Here is a 21,663-nt window from a genome sequence, read left to right on the forward strand (position 1 = left end):
GAAACAAGCAATAGAGACATATGATAGTGTTTAGGCTGCCGGTAAAAATGAATTCAGTTCACAACCAGAAGCTCTCATGGATTCCTGCAACACTTAAGCCAAATTTATCCTTTCCTCTACAACAGTCCTTTAAATGAAGAAAGAATTGATATTATTTTTGTTTTTGTTGGCAAATCTTGAATGTAACAACAAGGCAGAAAGGCCAAAATATTCGTGAATTTAGGAAGAGTTCAATTGCATTATGTAAGGAATGGTCCAGCAATTTGTGCCACTAAGGGGTTTGAAGGGTTAACATTGAGGCTTGGGTTTAGGCAAGAGGAGAACAAAGGGATTTCTTCAGAGAAAAACTGCTGACTTTGTATGGACGTGCAGTAACTTCTGACAGCCGGCCAAGAGACCACTAGATAAGGAGGAAGAATATGAGCCTCCCTGTCCAAGCGGCCCCCGAGAAACTAACAGAGACTGATAAGCAGGCACACCTGGGAGGACTTCGGATTCGGGAAACCAATTATAATAACCCTGCCTCTTCTAGAAGTAGTAATGAATATGTATTAGCCTAGGAGCATAAAAACCAGCCGCCTTACCTAACAGGTGTGCATCCTGGTGGAGCAGAGACTCCCGGCGCACGCAGCGCTGTTTGCTTGCCTCTATTCATTTCATAAATTGTAAACTTTGATTGTAATCCTATTTGGGACTCAGTCATTTATAACACATTATGTCCCCAGACATATATTAGGAGTAGTTTGTATTAGGTTTATGTGGCAAGGTTTTGGCAGCTGTAGGGCTTTTTGAGGGGGTGAGGCGGGGTGGAGTGCTGATGAAGGGGATGACTGTGAACAGAGGAGCTGCCCCATGTCAGATCAGAGCCAGCTTCAGCTGGCTGCAAAAGGGACCTGCTGCTGGCTGGAGCTAAGCCAGTAAGCAACACTGGTTGGGTCTCTGTAATAGCACATTTCTAAAAATGCAGAAAAGCCCACTGTGAAGCAGGTGTGAGAGAAAGGAGTGAGACAGTGACCCAGCCTTGCAAACTCCAAGATCAGTGCAGCAGGAGGGCAGGAGGTGCTCCACACACACAGCAGAAGTCCCCTGCGGCCTGTGGAGAGGCCCCTGGTGGAGCAGGCTGTCCCCCTGCAGCCCACAGGTCCCACACGGAGCAGATCTCCACGCTGCAGCCCGTGGAGGAGCCCCCGGTGGAGCAGGTGGATGTGGCCTGCAGGAGGCTGCGGCCCATGGAGAGCCCCCGCAGGAGCAGGCCCCGGGCCGGAGCTGCAGCCCGTGGAGAGGAGCCCACGCAGGAGCAGGGGTCTGGGGGGAGCTGCCGCCCGTGGGGGACCCGTGCTGGAGCAGTTTGCTCCTGGGGGATGGACCCCGTGGTACGGAGCCGTGTGGGAGCAGTTCTTGAAGAGCTGCTGCCTGTGGGCAGCCCCCGCAGGCTCAGTTCGGGAAGGACGGCATCCCGTGGGAGGGACCCCACGGGGAGCAGGGGCAGAGAGTGACCATGAAGGAGCAGCAGAGATTAAGTGTTAGGGACTGAATGCAACTTCCTTGTTCCCCTGTGCCGCTTGGGGGAGGAGGTAGAAGAGCATGGATGGGGGGTTTAGTTTTTTTTAGCTTGCTTTTACTGTCTCACTACACAGTTACAGATTCAACTTTGACATTCCTGGAACAAAACGTTTTGATTTTTAGGTTAGTTTTATTGTGTGTTATTGGTGCTGTCCATAGGACTAAGATGATCAAGTAGTGTCTTTTTTTTTTTTTTTTCCTCTAACTCAATGACAAAGGTATTTATTTCCAAATTTCAAGTGATTTATTAAAAAGTAGAAATAGTTTGACAATTTAACTTGACTGAATATCAACCTTTTCTCAACCCCAATGAGTAAAATAAATCTAACATTGTATCCTCGGTCAGAATATGACATTGACAATCAATGTGGATTTTTTGATGCCAAAAAATTTGCAACCTTTTAATTAGTGCAGAAATACATTTCCTACCCTTCTGTAGTATGATTTTCTTATCTTTGATGTATGTTTTTCACTATTTTGTTCAAATTGTCTTCTGTATTCAAGAGCTCTGAGGCAATAAAATGCAAACAGGCAAATACAGATAACACATACAGGAAAGATCTTAATAGATTTATTTTTTAAAAAAGCAGATTTAAACAACTCAGAAATTATGGGCAATCAAGCCATGTGCTATTCGCAGAAGCCAAATGAAAAAAATAAATTTTGGGGTCATATTTCATGCATTTCTGCTTTAACCATAAGAGAAGATGCCATGTTAAATGGGGTTTCTTCTTTTGGTTTCTTTTCTTCTTTTTCATTTCCCATATTTTTGATTAGAAAGGTTTCCTTTTCTTTTTCCTTCCAGATACTGAGATACTTTAGTTTGATACTGAGAACAATATTTTCATTCAATAGCAAAAATCATCTGGTGCAGTCCTGCACGGAACCACATCAAAGTCAGACCAGAGTGTACCTTTCACTATTTTGTTATCTTGCTGAAGGTCTGGCTAAGACAAAGTATTCATAATTACTTTTGAGTAAACCTGATCATAAAGTCAGAACTGTATTTTTGTTGTTTCATGATTGTATAGTTTAGAAGAATTTCTCATGACCATCTAGGCTAACCTTCCTTATGGCATCAGCAAAAAGTACTGTTTGGAAAGAGTTAACAGAATATAAATCTATGTAAAATGGATCAGTCCTTTATAAATGTAAAGATAGCTTTCAATCTGCCTGTGAGTGCCAGCTGCAACCGTTTCATTGTTTCTTCAAAATTGCTCAAAAAAAATGAGCCTAAATATTCAGGGTAGATACTACTTTTTCTTTCTATTCTATACTGTGAATATTATATTCAAAGTTTTGTATCTCTTTATGGGAGAGGTACAAAATCTTGAATTTGATGCCACAAGGGAAACATTTTACAAAAGTTTTGACTGAAGTGCATTTAGACAAGAAAGGAAATCCACTTAAGCTTTCCTTAGAGTTAAAAATGAAAGTACAGAAAATTATTCTTGTTTCCTGGCAAGCAAAAAATGCTGGAAGGTGTCCTAGGAAACCTATATGAATGTTCAGTGCAATCCTGATTAAATAGCAGTCTTATTTTTCATGAAAGCATTTTACAATATTGTTCTGAAGTTAGGAAAATAACACATCTACTTAGTGTCCTAACTCTCCTTCAGATAGTATATTGTGGGGTTTGGTGAAGTCATAAATGCAGTATTCACAGTTTCTGTATTTTGTAATATTTCAAGTGAACATTGGTGATCTGTCCATCAAATCCTTCCAGAAATACTTGGAAAAGAAAAAGTCTGACGATACCCTTCAGCCCCTTTATACAGAAATGTCAACTTAGTGAACAAGACATCTTGTAGTCATTATTCCATATGTCATTACAGAAGGAAAAAAAAAAAAAAAAAAAGACTGGATAACGCTAAGTATTTCAATGTCATTGCCTGTATTTCTGTTTGGTGGTTTTGTCATGCTGTTAGCTTTTACAGCACACTTGTCCTCCACATAGTACTTTATATAAGAGGTGAATAGTATTATTCCACTTTTGCAGTAACATGAGGGAAAAGACAGAGAAATGATCTGTTCAAGGCTATTTCTTACATCACAAGTGAGAAGTGCCTCTATGCTTTCCAAATGATAATTTTTAGCCAGTACTTTCCCACTGTAACACGACTCACTGCATTGTTCTGTATTGTTCTATTCCACCTTTCAATTGTTCCTGGTGAAGTCAAATGTGAAAGCCCTATTGCCTACAAGAAAAAAAAAAAAAAAAAAAAAACCTCTAAACCCCAAAACAACAGAACCAGCTGCTTTATCTTTCAGATACTTGTAAAGAGATTCTACCTATCCTGCTTAGATTGTTACTTGTCTTAATGTTTGAAATTTATGAATTTATAAGACTTCTTAAAAGAAATAAATTTTTCTTTTAGCTTAATTTTACAATGAAGAACAGTTCTAACAGAATTCAGGTGATTTGCTCATGATCTAACAAGGCTTAGTAAGACTGAGAACTAGAGTCCACCAGTCCAAACCACTGAAACATATTTTCAGAAATCTTGGGACCCCAGGCTGAAAACACTGACCTTCATGACATTCATAAACCATAACCTTTCTAAAAAGAAACCAAGTCTTTTCCAGTGAAGCAGACTGTGATACACAGGGCTGAAAAGATAAAATGTGTAAGTTGTATCTGTTTTGGTAAAGAAAAAAATACAAAACAAAGAAGATTTGCCTAGAGAAAAGGAGGCTCAGGGGAGACCTTATGGCTTTCTGCAATAAAGAGGTGGTAGTGAGGTGGAGATTGGTCTCTTCTCCCAAGCAACAAGCAATAAGACAAGAAGAAATTACCTCAAGTTGTGCTGGGGAGGTTTAGGTTGGATATTAGGAAAAAACCTCAAACAAAAAATTAGGAAAAAACCTCAACCTCAAAGGTAGAGCTCAAAGGGTCGTAGTGAATGGGGCTACATCGGCTTGGTAGCTGGTCATTAGTTATGTTCCCCAGGACTCAATTCTAGGGCCAGTTCTGTTCAACATTTTAATCAATGATCTGCATGCAGGGGTTGAATGCATGCTTTGAGATTTTGTTGTTGATACTAAACAGGGAGGAGCTGTTGACTCTCTGGAGGGATGAGAGGCCTTGCAGGGGGATCTAGATACATTAGCACATTGGGCAGTCATCAATGGCATGAAGTTCCCAGTCAGCAAACCATTATTTTTTGGCCCAGGGGAGCCAGCCCCAGAAAAGGGGCTCTCAGCCCCCCCAACCCTCTGCCTTCTTCCATGTGAGGGCATCTTCCAGGCCACTTTCAACACAGCTGCCTTTGGCCAGCATAGGCTACTCCATCACAGAGGCTTGCTGAGGTCACAGTGGCCACCACTGCCCCGCCTTTGCTCCAGGCCCTATAAAACAGGACCCCCTGCAGCTGGCCCACCACTCGCTGAGCTTCTAGGCACTCTGGCAGCCAGCATACATGGCAGGAAGAAGACCAGAAGCAGAGAGGTGAGAGGCAGCTGTCCTCGGTGTGAGAGGACAGCGATGCAGTCCAAGGAGGCACCAAGAAGGAAGGCAGCTAAAAAGAAGGAGACGTGTCATGGGCAGAGGGATAGCACCTGCAGCACAACAGACACCAGTGCTCAGGGGACCTCTGGTGCACAGCCCACAGACATGTATAAGCGGTACCACTGGCACCGCAAAGACGCGGGGAATAGGCTGTCCCCTCAACCATACAGTGGCAGGGGGCCTGGGCCTTACCATTGGTGCAATGGTGGCATGGGGCAAAGGCAGGAGCATCAGACAGCCGTGTGGAGCAGAGGGCATGCCTGTCATCCGGAACACAGTGTGGGACCAAGCCACAGCTGTAAACCAGATGACAGTGTCAAACCCACGCATGGAAATCAACTGGACAGTGGCATGGGACCTAGGGGTGGAACTGGGCGATCCCCTGGTTCAGCACCCTGGCCTGAAAACATTCTGGATAGAAGGCATCCTGTTTGGGCAGTCCCAGGCAAGGACTGGCTTATCCTTCTGCCAAACACCGTGGAGCCCATGGAGCTGGATCCACCAGATATGGAGGAAATGATGGAAGTAGATCCATTTCTGCCAGATCAGATCTGGGACTACCCTGGCATGTCTTTGCTCTCTGCCATCAGAGCACACCAGCAGCATCACAGGAGCATCCAATGAGCTCCCTACTCGTCGCTCAGGCTCCATCTGAAACATTAGCTTGGAGCCACCAAACACCATGGACATCCCGCAGGCTTACCTGCAAGATGTCCCGGCAATAAAGAACTCTGTTGCCGGTTTTCAGGGGTTGTGTGAGTGCTTCTTTCGCAATGATAGGACACATGACAGTTGCACAAAGATGTTTCAGGGGGTTTCAGGCTGGACAAAGGAAAAGTTGCTTTACCATGAGGGTGGGAAAACACTGGAATAGGCTTTCTAGAGAGGTAGTTGATGCCCCATGGCTGTCAGTATTCAAGAAACATTTGGATAATGCCCTCAATAACACGCTTTAACAATTGGTTAGCCTTGAAGTGGTCAAGCAGTTGGACAGGATGAACTTTTTAGGGCCCTTCAAACTGAACTATAATCCAAACTTTGACAGTAGGGAAAGCTTTTCCACTGGGACAGTAGAGTAGTCTTGGAATAGATTTCACAGAGAGTCTGTGTAGTCTTTACCCTTGGAATTTTTTCAAGACTTGTATAGACAGAGCCATAATTGACCTGATCTAATGTTGGCACTGGTCTTGCGTCAAGTGGAAGGCTGAACTACATGACCTCCATTTCTATGATTCTATGAGCAACAAAACAAATGATTTTTTTCATAGCATGCTTGTATCTGATTTCCTTTGAAATATCTGAATACATTTTTTCTATAAAGAGGTAGTTATTGGGCGATTTCAGTTAAAAGTGTTACAATATAAGCTAAATTAACGTTTCTCCAAAAAAAAAAAAAAAAGAGTAACTGATTCATCATTCTTAAAAGAGCAATGAGGAGCATCAGTGAAAATATGAACCATAAATATTCAATATTAGAAGACTTCAACTTATGAAGCAAGTCCGCTCTCATTGAAGTCTATGTTTTAGTTCTCACGAACTTCACTGTAGTCTGAAAAAAGGTGTAAGAACTGAAGGCATTCATAGTCACCCTAAATGGCCATGTAGGTCACAGCACTTTTAATCTGAGCATGCTGTGGAAGCATATTTAATTATTAGTAAAGAATGGAGCTGTGCTGTCTGGTGAATTTCAGACTGGCTGTGGGACATATGCAATGAAAGCCTTCCATGGAGCAGAGCCTACACAAGTGTGAAACCTACCTATATGTGACTGGCATTCGATGAGTCAGCTGGAGTAGACTGCAGCCTTGGTTGTGCCAGAGGCATAACAATATTTAATACCTATTTGTTTTGATTGGACATAACTGTATTTTTTGATCCTTCCATATGTTGAAACTGTAGTGCTAGTAATGGGGGTATGCAAGGTAATTATATTAATTTTTATATGATGAACACAGTAATGTTTTATCAGTTTATGAAATTCCACTGACAGCCCCATCCTTTGTGTCCAGATTCCATCAGCTGTGTCACTAAATTAACTCTGCATCCTGTTCCCATAAAGCTTTCTCAGCCAGGGCTTATTTATGGAAACATTTCTAACTGGTAATGTTTACTGGTCGGTGGCACTGCAATTGCTTTTCAAAATGTATTTGAAGCAGTTTTGACTGATATTGACTTGCACTTGACAGGTTATTCTTACTCAGCAGACACATAAAGAGAGGTTTAATTTAAATCACACTGTGTAACTCCAACCAACCAAACAAAAACACATTTTAGTCCAGGCCAAATAATGATTTTAAGCATTGAGGCATCTAACTTTTAGACCCCTGGCTTGCAGGGAAATTGAATTGCAGAGTTGGCTGTCTGCAGATTGAGAAACAAATTGCAGTTCACATCCTCACACGGGATGAGAACTGACAATCCGGAATCCCTATTTTAATAAATAAATAAACAAATAAATAAACAGGAATCATGGGCTAGCTCTAGGTGAACACTGAGAACAAGGATATGGCTGCACTCCTGTCTACCCTCATATTTAGGAGTTTGAATTAAGCCCTAAGGAAATAATGCTAGCAACAGACTGTTAGTAACAGCACTGCAAAATAAATTCTGTCAGCTATTGCCTATTTGGAGAAAGTTTATGACTTTGGTTGTATACCTTATTTTGGCATGAATTATGTTATGTCATATTGGAAGCAGCACTGACAACAAAGAATTAATATTTGTTTCTTGAAAACAAGTCACTCAAGTCTGAAACACTGTAGAATGATGGAGGCTGTCACGCACAGAGACCCTTTGTTCATGTTCACTGGCAGGTGCCTGATGTACTGTCTTGGAGCTGAATGAAATCAGTTGAACTTTATATTGCAATGTGTTTAACCCTGACATTTCTTCTTATCTTATATGCTTAATATCAAACATTCCATGTATTCTTTAACTACATATCAGAGGGCAAAACTGTGTGCTTAGACTGAGTGTGGTTGCTGAAGGAGAGGAATCTCAGTGAAGCTGGGCTGGTGTAGTTTCATCCGTCCTCTCCTTTGCATTAAGTTAAAATATTAAGGGGGCTTTTCCAAGTCTTGTGCACCCTTTCTGGTCTCTTGGTTTCTACACTGTATCCTTTGGCTTTAGCATCTTTTTCTGCCCACTGAATGCCTTGATTGAAGAAGTAATTTTAATTGTCTTTAGGTACAGCTTAATTGATACTAAGTCCTCATTTTTCCATGTTTCATTTATACAGCTGATCATGCTTACCTAGTTATTGAGTACTATCACTAGAATCATAGAGTGGTTGAGGTTGGAAGGGAGCTTAAAGATCATCTAATTCCAACCCCTCTGCCATGGGAAGGGAAAAGACACAAATTGAATAAAAAAGGATTTGGGAAGTAGGGATAGGAAATCAGAATTCCCCAGGTCTTAACTGAGAAACCTAAGCAATCATCACCGTAGTTTACTTTTACCATCTCTCTTCCCACTCTTGGAAATTTTGGGTAGTGATTGCAGTTACCCACCCTTCAGCTGCAGGCATCTGTCCCCCACTCGCCCTTCCCTCCCCCTCAAGGCAAAGCTAGGCTATTTTGTAAGAAATATTTTAAAAGACTTTCGTAGACAAGACCTCTCTCTATCACCTCTATCATCTCTATTTCTATCTTTGTCTTTATTGTAATTAGTTATAAATGTACTATAATAGTATCATTTGGTTCTGGTAAAAGCAGTGGTATGTTTGCAAAAAGTGCTTTGCAACTTTAAAGGTCAACTGCTCAGTGCAGAAAGTTTTTTTTTTTTTTTTTTTTTTTAATCTCTTTCTAAATATACGCAGCTTCTTAGAAGAGATGTTTTAGAGTCCAATTTTGCATTTAAGCTTTATTTCAAATATCATTATTTCAAAGACTGAAATTATTCTTGTCTTCTGAACTCAAGTGATGTATCCCAGGTGATGCAAGGAAGCCCCGAGGAACAGTAAGGGTGCTGGAGGGGCTGGTGGGTGAATGCAACAGATCTGCATCCAGCAGCCTCTGAGTACCATTCATTATTCAACTCTGCATCTTTCTGTTTTTCTTTAAAAAAATAAAAACAAAAATAAGGCTTTTATCTTCCGTACATGTAATGCCAACTGCTCGGTCATCTGGGCTGAGCCTAAGTCTTTATATCTTTAGATTAACCTATACTTTCTATGACATAGATTATGAAATATTTCTTCTGATAAGAGAGAGCTGAAAGAGAGCAGGAAAATGAATGGTAATTAATTGCTAGGCTGTGTCTGGAAATAACTGAAATTTTTGCAACTAGCACATAGTTGCTCCTAAGGGGTCAGATTCAGCTTTTTTATTCATGTTTGATAATTTTCTCTCATTCTGGTACTCTATTTCATATAAGAATTTCCTGGACAAATTCAAGCAAAAAGGTCTGTCAAAAAGGATATGAGAACAGACTGTGAATGTTGAAGATACAAGATTTTACTTTAACAAGCGCAGGTATAAATATCTAAGCACATATTCTTAATAAAGAACTATTTTTAAAGTGCCTAATAGCACACTAAAAGTGGCTTAAAAAACTGCTCACACAGCCTTGACATTTATAGGTCTTTTCTGAGGAGTGATATATAAATAACTCTTAACTAAGATCATCAACCAAATACACTTGCACTTTGCACCTGCAAGCTAGCCATGTGAAAAAACATATAAAAATAGATCATCTCTTTCCATTTATAAAATATAAGAAATTAGATATTCATTCTTAGCACAGACCTAGTGTTTAAAACCACACCAGAAACACAAACTAGGGTATTAATGTTTAATACATCCCTTTAAATGTTTTCAGTACTCACCACAAACACAGTGTAAAATATAAGAACTACAAAGTTTATGATGTTGAACTGACATTCTGACACCCAGACCATCTGGATGTTGTTCAGCATCATTTTATGGGACTTTTCATCTGGAAAAAAAAAATGCTTTCCAAAATGTGAAGCTGATCCAACCTCCATCCGGTCACTTGTTCACCCTACCTTGGCAGGTTATGGAGGTGTGCAACATGTCTGAACCAGAGCCAGCTTGGAGGGATTCGAGGAGGTAGCATTAACACATTGCACCAGATGGACATTTGGAATGAACATCTGGGAAGGGAAAATGGCCAAGGACATCAAGGCAGAACTTGCAGTGCTAAAAGATATCAAATGTCCTAGCAGAGCATAACAGGTCTTGATACAGTGAGGTCTCTTTGGGTAGTACCAGCCACATTATGTACCCCATGTCAGCAGATAAATCTCCCAAAAACAGATCATTAATTTATTCCCCTCTAGGTAAAACACTCAGTTTTTCCCATGATGTAAAGTGAGGACTGCACCAGGGTATATCATTCAGTAAAATACTTAAGTATATGCTTAAGTCTATAGCACACCAGAACTGCCTATAAAACATCCATGAAATATGCTGAATGGAAATGAACCATCTTCATATCTTAAAGAGGTCACTTGTAACCTTCTGTTCACCGCATAAATTATCAGAGAAGATATCTTATGCAGTTGCTAACTAGGTCAACTATTTCTGTTTCTCAGTCTGTGTGAGTGGATCTATATATTTTTCTGCTTTATTCAAGTTAGTCACAAATTTTAGCAGCAGAACTGCATTTTTCATTTAAAGCATCATAAGATAGTTACAGTGACATGTCTTAGAGTCCCATGACCCAGAACTCTGTGTGCTTTATATTAAATAATATGTAACTGTCCTAATAAATATATATATAATATATATATATATATAAATGCAATGTTAATCCTCTTGTAGGCATCATAACCAGTAAGGTATTTTCAAGTATACTTTTCATATCTCTCTGAGCTTCTCATAATCTAGCTGTACATTGAATTAGCTGAAACCAAAAAGCATTTCTGTATGATCTAAATAATGAAAAATAAAAAATGTATAACATGCATTTACTCAGCAGTTAGCATTCCCCTGCCCTTTGATAAATATATATATATATATATGCATTTTCATACAGATATATAAGCTTTTTAAAACAAAATTGTGATTTGTGATTTCTTAGCTGAGGGACTGACTCATTTAGACGAAATATGACTTCAGATTTTTTAATTCTTCTATTGTCCTTCACATATTTATCAAACCAGTAAACTGCAGAATTACAAACAGGTTCTTTATCTTTCTCTTCGGAGTTTAAAGTAACATGCTCTCAGGATTTGAGAACAGACAGTGAGTTAAGATTTGGTTATAAATGTTATATTGATGCAATTACACATTAAAGACAGAGCAGTAAAAAAGAAATAAACACATGGAAGTAGAAGCAGAACTCAAGCTCCAGTATTATTATTATCCTGATAAACAAAGTAAATTGATTTTTAAGGACATTTATTTGGTAGAGAGATAAACCAAAGTACCTGATAATATGATCAGAGGAATTGTCCTCCAAATGTTGTATTTTGCATTGGATTCAACATTGTAGAAGCAGCATGACATTTATGAGTCAACCTATATATGTCCTGAAGTTCTTTTATTATTTAATATTATTTAATAGTTAGAATCAACATTTTTCCAGGCAACAGGATTTATTTCTTATTCTTTATGACCACAATTTACTATCAACTTTATTTATAACAGACAACTTCATTAGCATTATTGTTATTATTAGAAAATTTATCAGAGTTCACAAGGCTTGTGAGTCCAGTTCCCTGGCTTCTCCAGTGGGAGATGTGTGTTTACCGCATACTGAAGATGGGAAGCTCACAAGGCTTTTTTGATAGGTGACATCAGATTTCACAAGTGCATACATCAAACTGAAAGGGAGCAGTAAACAAAGCCGAAGTCAGAATTTAAACTGTTATTGAATGTGAAATGAACTCTTCAATGAACAAACTCACTGAACAAAGAGAAAAGAATTACATCTCTGTAATTTAGTGTTGTCTTTCACATACATACAATTTTATTACCATGTGTTAGCTTTTTCTGAAAACCTCTATCATCACTAGAGACAGAACTTTTCTCAGTTATACAACTTTCAAGTAAAAGCTGTTAGTCAAAACAAATATGTTTGCCAGAAAAATGTTGTTTCCTGAGAAAGAGAGAAGCAAAATATTTTTGCTAACTGCATTTGCCCTATTGCTCATGAGCACCAAATTTTCAAGTGTCTTTCACAATACTCTCCAACCATTTCTCACTCCAGGAGACAATGCAACAAAAAAAGAGATTTTATTTGTCTTTATTTATTTTTCCACTCCACATTTTTTCCAAAACAATGAAAAGTAGAAAATGAAAAAAAAAAAAAACCAAAAAAACAACTCAGAGCAAGACAAAGGAAAAACGTGACTTTTTTTTTCCTTTAATATTGTGATACGGATTTCAAGAGTAAGAAAGTAGTAAAGTGGATAAAATAAGAAAAAGGGAATGTGTAAAAAATAAAGAGTTTTATTATTATTATTAAATTCTGGTTTTCAGTGCTGGGTTGTTGAAGTTTCCTTCTTTGCTTCACTTTTGACTAATTCTTTGGAAAAGCATTTTCTTAATGAAAAAAACGTAGTACCAAATACTTTCTGAAAGTATTCATCCTTTAAAATCTTTTACTAACATCTTCAACTTTTAAAAGGTCAGAAATGCATTATTTAAAATGTTACTGATTTATCAAGTGACAAAGTTAGGGAATATACCTCCCTACCATTTTTAATGTTCAGCAAAATACATAAACTGTCAGGAAATCAATCCTCATCCAATACCACAAATATGAAAGCCAGAATTAAAAGGCAAGATGTAGAACATTTTAGAAATACAGAAAAGATAGATTGCCACATAAAATATTCTGAAATGAAGGACACTGGTTTGTCATTTGATTTTTTTTCCATCCATATTGAATGAAACTACTTATTAGTTTTAGTTTTAGTTGTGAATAATGTATTTTGAAAGGGAAAAGATGGTCACAGATCTAAAAAGTGTAGTTCTAGATATCTCGTTTTTTTGCACTTTTTTTTTCATTTGTAATCATTTATGTTATTGTTTAATAGTAAGTGAAAGTTTACAAAAGATGTGAAAGTTTATGAAAACCAAGAAAACTGGCAAAAACTAACAATGCACACATATAACCTCATATTTAATCTACCCCACTGCAAAAAAATAGCCTGAAAATATGGATTCTTGCTCAAAGTTAATCTATCCTGGTAATTGATCTTATTCTAAAACTTCAACGAAGTTTTGATATCATCACTAGCATGTCGTTTACCTTTTGAAGTTGTTGATGAATTCACATACTGTTGAGAGTTTATCAGCAGTATAACACATACATTGAGACTTTACTGATTTAAAAACAAACTCTAAAACTAACTTTATATGTATTCTCTTGGTAATTATTCCTTAATTATTCCTTTTTTCTCAGTCCTCTGTGACCTGTGAGCTGGGGGGCAGTACATTTACTGACAAGATTTAACATAAATATCAGCTATCAGTGAGAATCTCATCCTGTAGGACAAAGGGTTGAAGCCAATGCATAAACGCTGTCTTTTGCTCCTACCCCAATTTCACACCAGTGTCATTCCACTGGGTACTGATCCACATCCCTGTGAACAAAGCCAGTTTCCAGACTCTGATGAAAACTTCCTGTGCGAATAACTGCAAGCAAACTTAAGTGTGAAACCCATCACCTTGTGGGTGAATGAGTTGAATGTCCTATATACCACTGAAGTATGGTTTAGTTCTTATTTTGAGTAGCTACTTTTATGTTTTTAATTTCCAATACTAATTTGTGTGGAACACTTTAAAAATATATACTTTTATATATGTCAATTCTGCTTTTAACTTTTTCTTCTCATCTTCAGCTGTTTCCAGAATAGCTCCATCTTTCTCAATGTTTCTCTTTCACATTCCTTCGGGAGTCATCAAAACACCATGTTTGTCATGCAGGTCATGCAGGTGGAGCTTTTAGGAATCTACTGGTTTCTTCTAGAGGCTGATTCTCCATTTATCTTTACTGCTAATTAATCAGTTTTACTCTCCTGAAGTATAAAAAACAGAAGAACTTAAAGTCAGTCCTGATTTTTCTTCAGCATATGGTGACCTTAGTATTTTATTATTTTATTTTATATTAATTTTATTTTATTTTATTTTATTTTACATTTTTATTATTTATTTATTTTCCCCTATATATTTACCTTCCTTATTCATCTAGATTTATGGTACCTGTTTCACTGATCAAATTAATGCACAATTTGAATTAGTAACTTTTCAGCTTACTATAAAACAGATGGGATAAAGTTAAAGCATGTCTCAGAGTGCCTATATAATATATCCCATATGCTGGATTTGAATAATGCTACATTTCTGCCAGTTAATCTTTTTTAACATTGGACAAGAAATTCTGCAAGTTAATGTTAAGCTGTGTTAAGGCATGCACTATGTATTTGAAATCTACATTCAGTTTCTTTTATTTTGAAACATGTCAAATGGAGGATGGCATGAAGAATCAAGGCAGCAATACAAGTTTCCCAACACACCTCGTGCAACATATGTCCCCTCACTGAAATTAATTTTTAGCCACGGTATGGATTGCCAGTGCAATGCTGTTTTCAGGCAGACTTGATTTCCCTTTATACTTGTCTAAATTGAAATGTTTCTGGGATGAAAACAGAACCTTTATTCTTGCCCCAAGAAATATCTTCACAGATCAAATAGGTAACTAGACAGAACAAATATCATGCAACACCTCACAATGTGATCTTAGAAGCTGATAAAGAACCAAGGAGAAGTAACAGGACTAGGCTACATTTCATTTGCTCCATTCCTCTCCAGTTACTCATCTCTTTCTTCACAAGCAAATTTTTCCCACCTTCACAACATACTCTCTCCATCTAGTCCCGTATTCTTGCTGCCTTCTGTAAACACTGTAGTCCTTTCAGGGCATTTCTTTAGTCTATAAGGCCTGTGGCTTCAGGACAAGGTGATGGTCAGCATTTGTACCATGCTGAGCAATTTTCTTGGTTGGGGCTACAACTGTGTTATGATTTTAGCACTACGTTACCAGGAGTCACTGGGCAGCACATGGAATGTGTTGAAATAAGGCATTTGCCTGGCCAAGATGTATGCTACGCAATAATTCTCTTTAAGTGAAAATGTTTATAATCCTTTACGCTCAAAGAACTGTCATAAGTGTGGTGAGAAAGTACCAGAAATATACCGTGCATCAACCAGATGTTATTCATTTTCTGCTTTACCATCACTCATGGCTTTTGGAAATATAGACTGTAGACACTGGAGGTGGTAAGAAATAAAGAGGATGCATTGTAAATGCAGCTGAAGCTTAAAGGTGGATAACATTTTTTTTTTCTTTCTGTATTTTTTTTCACGTTACATTTAAAGAGAAATATTTTGTTGTTGTTGTTTTCCATAAGTACCCTTTCTTTGCTAAAATATTAGTAAAAATATCCCCTCCTGTTATTTTGTCATCTTTCTGTGCACTACTAGGAAGAAAAATGTATGAAACTGACTTAATTATAATACTTCGTAGGGATCTTTACTGAATTGATTGTTTTTCTAAACTTTATTTTCAGCATTTGAAAGGCAACTGGAGAGAAGGAAGAAGCTCTTAGGATTTGGAGAACTCCAAGTAATATTACCTTTTTTTTTTTTTTTCCATGACACCAAAGATCAGCAGCCCAAAACACATGAAGATGGACCTTCCAGAGGGCCAGCAAGGATACTTTTGCAAATAACTTATGAAAGCCTCTGATATCATCCTGGTGAACTCAGTAACACATCATCATTGTCTTAAAAATGGAAACATTACTTTGTGTTTAGGTGATTAACAGTGACATCAGGAAAACAGGCTTCCATGGGCAAAGACTGGAAAACAGAATTTCCTTCTGTCTCAAGTTAATGCAAGACAATTAGTGTTGATTAAATTACACCAGAGCTGGTAGTTGTGGATTTGATCAAGTGCAGATATCTGAACAAAAAATATTTGTGAAAACTGAAACCAATATCGTCCTTAAATTGAGGACCATGTGTAAAGGGGAAAAAAATACGAGGCCCAAATATTTTGGCAAGTCCTTATTTTTGAAAAAATAGCTAACAAACACCATGGGGATAAATGTTTTTGTTAATGTTGTGTTGAAGATAATTAGTTTTCCTAAAGACACAAGGGAGGAGATCGGGTAATGCATGTTTTTAATGATGATGAATGGACTTTCCATAGATTACTTTCTTAAAACCTTTATCTGTTTTGATAACTATCCAAGACGAAGACTCATTTTGATTTAAAGTTCCTTCATCCCCTTGCAGCAATGGTAGCAAGAAGATTTTTTTTTTCTAGAAATATCTAGATATGATATAATATTTCACAAGTTTCATAATTAATTATTATAGTCCATTACCCATATTATCCTGTTAAGAAAATGTAGCGCAGCAAAAAAATAATAGGCAGCTTGAATTTTACATCACTAGTGAGAAGTATTTGTCACTTCCTATGCAATTTCTGTAGCTTTGCTGCATGTTGTCACAGTGTGGGCACAATGAAGGTGTGACCACAGCAGAATTGCCAAGAAATACAGTGCAAAGCAAGTATTTTACATTAAAACAATTAATATAGTTGAAAAAGATTTTTGGGCCAAAAAAAAAAAACAAAAACACAAACAAGCTAACAAACAAAACAAAACAAAACAAAAAACACCTCTCAGATCTGAAACAGAAATAAACTTCAAGCCTTAAAAGAATCATTCACGGACTTTGAAAGGAAATTTTTTTTACTAAATGAAATAAATACATTTTTCTAGTAATCAGTGTATATGATGTGCAGTAGTTTTACCTTTCTTGCAGACCTATCTTGAAATTAGCCTTAAATCATCCAATTTACCATAATACTGTTTCTCCCATTACAACTACAGCGCGGGCAATTACTGACACAGCAGTTGTCCCAAGCTAATGTGTTAAACCTGAAATTCTCTCTTGACAAAGAAGTGCAAATCAGAGAATAAGGAAATTTTGCACAAGAGGAGGGGTTTGGCAGCTGGTGGAGACCTTAATTATGGGTTAGCACTGCAAAGGAAAAAAAAATAAAAGAAAATACACAGATAATATTAAGTATGCGAACTTATTAGGTAATTATAAACCTTTGATCACTGAATGATTGTTGTAATTTCACTGAAAAGTAGACAGCAGTTTTCATTCAGCTGCATGCAGTATTTATGCATTACTTGAGATATAGAAATGCACAGGTCTAAAATTACTCTGTTTTTACATTATCTACATCCCTCTGCAATTTTGGTAAATAACATGTCCAAGATACATCATCTACCTTTTTGGTTCAGTACAAAAATATTAATTATTAGTATTTTAAGTAAAAATAAATAAATAAACAATTTGAGATTATCTGAACTATTCATAAATTATTCCTTGTTTCAACTAAAAACAATATTTGTAAAAGAAAGGAAACAGCTCTGTGATATTCTCTGACATTTTTTAAACAAATGTTTTGTTTTTTTTTTTCAATTTTAAAAGGTGTTTTTTTTTCTTTCCTTTCCTTTCCTTTTTTTTTTTTTTTTTTTTTTTTAATTCAGAATAAAAATTACATTTACTGACTGCTCTGGAATCTTACTATAAGATCTAAGTGTTTTCCTTTCTTCTGATTCTGAATTCCATCTATGGCATTCACATTGTATCTTAAGCTCTCATGACAGTCCCACAGTGTTTAAGACATTGTGTGTGAACCCTAAGCAGTAAGTCTCTGAGTTGAGATGAATAAACCTCATCTGCATGAGGTAAACAACCACCTCCATCAGAGCAAAGGCATAAATCTCTGAGGACGACCTAGCCCATAAAAGGTATCAAAGAGTCCCACTCTGTTAGCTTACCTAAAGCACACAGCAATTTGTCTTAGCTCTGCAGTGACATGAGATAAAGTAATAACAGCAAGGGGAGGCTCATGGCTCTGTGAATAGATTCTCTCCTGAAAGCCTGTTTACCCAAGGTGAACTTCTGGCCTCGTTGAAAGTGGTGGCAGAATTCCCATCAACCTTATCTCTAGCAGGGCAGGGTTTGAGAAATTTTCTCTTGCTGTTGAAAGCTGTGGAACTGCATTTATCACAGGACAGATTCAGTGTGAGCACTTTCAGCATTGCATTCATTAGGTTTGGAGTGCTGAAATTCCTGCACTTCATTAGTATTAAACCAGGGCAGCTCCCCTATCACTGATTCAATGGAATGAAATGTGAGTATAGCTTGTCCCTAGGTTAGAAAAAGTGGTGATATACCCTAGAATAAAGTGTCTTTATACTGATAATGCATCTACATTTCAAGTGTGCATGTGTATCAGGACATGGAGAGAGCAGAACCTGAACTGGAATTTTATTGTTTTGGTAGAAGATATCATATCTTTCAGCAAAATATTTATACCAGTATGAAAACTGTGATGGCTACACTAAATAATAAATGGGAATGTTTAGACACATACCTGGCTAGTGGTTAAGCTTAAACCAGGCCCAAATTGTAAGTTGGCTGTAGTGTGTTCGCAGTGAACTCTTCAGAATTTTGAATGATGTCACTGAGACATTTTCAAGGCATCAAATCTATATTATCAGTCCTTTTCTATTCAGTGACTAGCAGGGGTAGAAAACATGATCAGTGGTGGGAATTTTAAAAAATTATGGTAGCAGCACCAAGAAAGCAACAAAAAATATATAACCGATAGTCTGAGTTCTCTACAGTACATTTGTGGATGCTTAGTACCTCTGTGCTTTAGTTTGCTACCTGTAAAATAAGAACATCCATAGATGACATTAATGCCTTTTTACCCATGTAGTTCATCCTTACTATTTGTGATAAACAACTTGCGCAGGCATTAAGGTTAGGCACATCTGCACTGGATGCTGAATTGACATATTAAAAGCTTAATGCAAGACTGAACCTGTTAAGTTTCTGGATTCCCAGAAGTATTTCTTTGTTGAACTGTTTATATCATGACATATTTGTACCTTACTATTAAGTTGTTACATATTCTGTCAGTAAAAATTTCACTAGTGTTTTAAAAAGAAAAAAGTCAGTAAAACTCTACTTCAGAAAAAAAAACAGTTCACATTTTCCATTTATTTTTCTCAACTTTGTGTATCAGACACAGAGCTATAACTGTCACAAAACAATATGTATGTATAAAAACAACAGAATAGGAGTCTATGGTTGACATTGCTATGAAGACTTAGACAAGAGGAGGAGCAGGTCATAAACATGATTAATGGCATGACTTCAGTTTTTACCTTGAGTGTCAAACTGACACTTATTTCCCATTAATTCTATTGAAAATCAAAACCAAAATGTAGAAGACACTTGGAAAAAAAAAAAACAAAAACATTTTAAGGACATATAAAATTGCTCTCTCCAAATGTTTAGAGCTCTCTCTCATGCTAGACATTGAACTGAGTTACATCTAGGAAAAATAAAATAATTATTTTTTATTACAGTAAGTTATTCATTGAGAAAGTACTAAGAAAGAGAATCTTGAGTTATCATTTTTATGATTTTTATTATTAATTCACTTTATGTTTTCACATATGCAACATTTTACATGAATGTGCATTCACAGTTATAATGGATAAATATATTTCTGTGCTTACTTAGAAAGCTATATATATCTATTTGATGAAGAGCATAGCTGATGCAAATTTTAGAGATTTTACTTGTGAAAGACCAAATGTACACAAAGTTTATCAATATTACTTAGAAACTGTCAACATATATATTAGAGTTGGGAATCCCTGTCACAAGAAGCATGTAGTAGAAATAGATATATAAACAGAACAGTTAGTAGAAGAAGAAAGAAAATGGCAAAAATTGAACACCATTGCTACCGTGAATTATTTTTTTTGTTAGGGGAAAAAAAAAAAGGAAAAACAAGGGTACTATAGATACAACAACTAGGTAAATTTCCCCACACTATGCTAGCTCTCTCCAGACTCACTCTTCCCTTAGGCTACTGAGTGAGGATGGCTTTTAGTTAGTGGCTTTTGCAATGAAAATAATTAGACTCTGCAAATATATCATATGTAGACATACAGACAAGAAAATGTATCACATTTAATACAGAGCTTTTAAAGCAGTAATTTTGAGAAAATGTGTAAGTCTGGTGAACACTCCCAGTGACTTTTACTAGTATTTGCTCACAAATCTTTGAAGAACATCCCTACTGTATATCTATACAACTTTAAACAACACATGGTAAATGTATGGTAACAATTATAAGACAATATCAGATTTGATTTCTGTTGTAACATAGGCTTATGATAGGACTTAGTCCCTTAAAATTCAGTTTTTTGTTTAGTGCATTCTAGATGGTTTAAGGAAATCTATTTTTAGGAAATAAAAATTCAATTAGTTGTATGTGTGACTATTCAGGAAACTATCATGCACTTTTTTGTGTTGAGGGACATAAAATTTTAATGACGGCTAATTTTTCTAAATGCTGGCTGGATGACTGAGACAAATATTTGCAAATTTGCAAAAATTGCAAGATAGAACAGGTTTTTCAAATATGCTCAAATATTGAAAAATGTTTTGAAAAGGTGAAAAGGTAAGTGCTGAGTGTTTCTAGCTTTTTTCTCAGAATGATGACTCTCTGGTAGTTGTTAGTGATTAATCTATATCATATGATGAAACCAAGGTCACAATGCATTATTTTTAAGCATTAGTTCCATACTTAGTATTATGAATGAAGCTGTATTTATCTCGTTCTATAAATACTAGCCTTAGATAAGTTTCTTCAGAGCTGTCTATCTATAGCTATCCCTTGAGATACACATTAGTTGAAAAAGTATCCATATATTAGGGAAGAAGCCAAGCTATTTTTGATATCCTATCATGAGAGAGCAGAAGAAAAATATTAGTAGGGAACTTTAATGAAATCTTTCTAGATAAGCTATCATATGTAAAACTCTCTGATAGCATGCTACAGAGAATATAAGGCATTAAGTGTATAGTTTCAATAACTGTCCTCTGATTTCACTGTTGTTACTACCTGCTGAAGCAACAAAAATGCATTCTCCATCTAAGTGAGTGAAATTTGCCTGTCTGGCCGAGTTATGCTCAGTGTTTTTTACAAAAACATGTATTAGCTAGGAAAAGCACGTTTCATAAACTAATGGTCGCACCCAGATATTAGTGAACCAAAAGATGAAGATGTTTTATTTCTCAAGAGAGAAAACTTCTGCAGTGATTTCACAGCAAACACTGCTTTAAGAAAAAAAAGAAAAGAAAAGAAAAAAAACCATTTCTGAAAACTATTAATGATATACACTTCATACACTTCTTTTAAAGTTATAAATCTGTCTACACTTGGAGTTAAAGGCTTTCTAAGTTAATAATTTAAAAGCAATAAGGAGTAGAGAAAATATGATAATGTTTTATGGTCTTTTTTTAGCAACTTTTAATTATATTGCCTCATTACTTCAAGTAAATTCTGAACACTTTCTATGGCTAACACAAAGACACCATTTTTCCCCCTGTAAAACTCTAAACTAAAGCTAATTCAATTCATGTTAGAAAGAAAAGACCATAAAACTAAGCAATTGGATGAAAATTTAGGATCAGAAGAGTGATGAATTCCTCCTTGCATTAGTG

General features: G+C 36.7%; 1 long non-coding RNA gene across 1 annotated transcript in view; it reads left to right on the plus strand.

Annotated features, from left to right (window-relative positions):
* The window catches only part of LOC308192293, a 30,261-nt gene extending 10,101 nt beyond the window's left edge, over positions 1-20,160 (plus strand). Inside the window, exon 5 of the long non-coding RNA XR_013948706.1 lies at positions 15,612-20,160. This is a non-coding gene — a long non-coding RNA (uncharacterized lncRNA). The remainder of the gene's footprint in view (positions 1-15,611) is intronic.
* Positions 20,161-21,663: the final 1,503 nt, after the last annotated feature.

Source organism: Anser brachyrhynchus, assembly GCF_964034855.1.
Source record: "Anser brachyrhynchus genome assembly, chromosome: 3".
NCBI lineage: Eukaryota > Metazoa > Chordata > Aves > Anseriformes > Anatidae > Anser > Anser brachyrhynchus.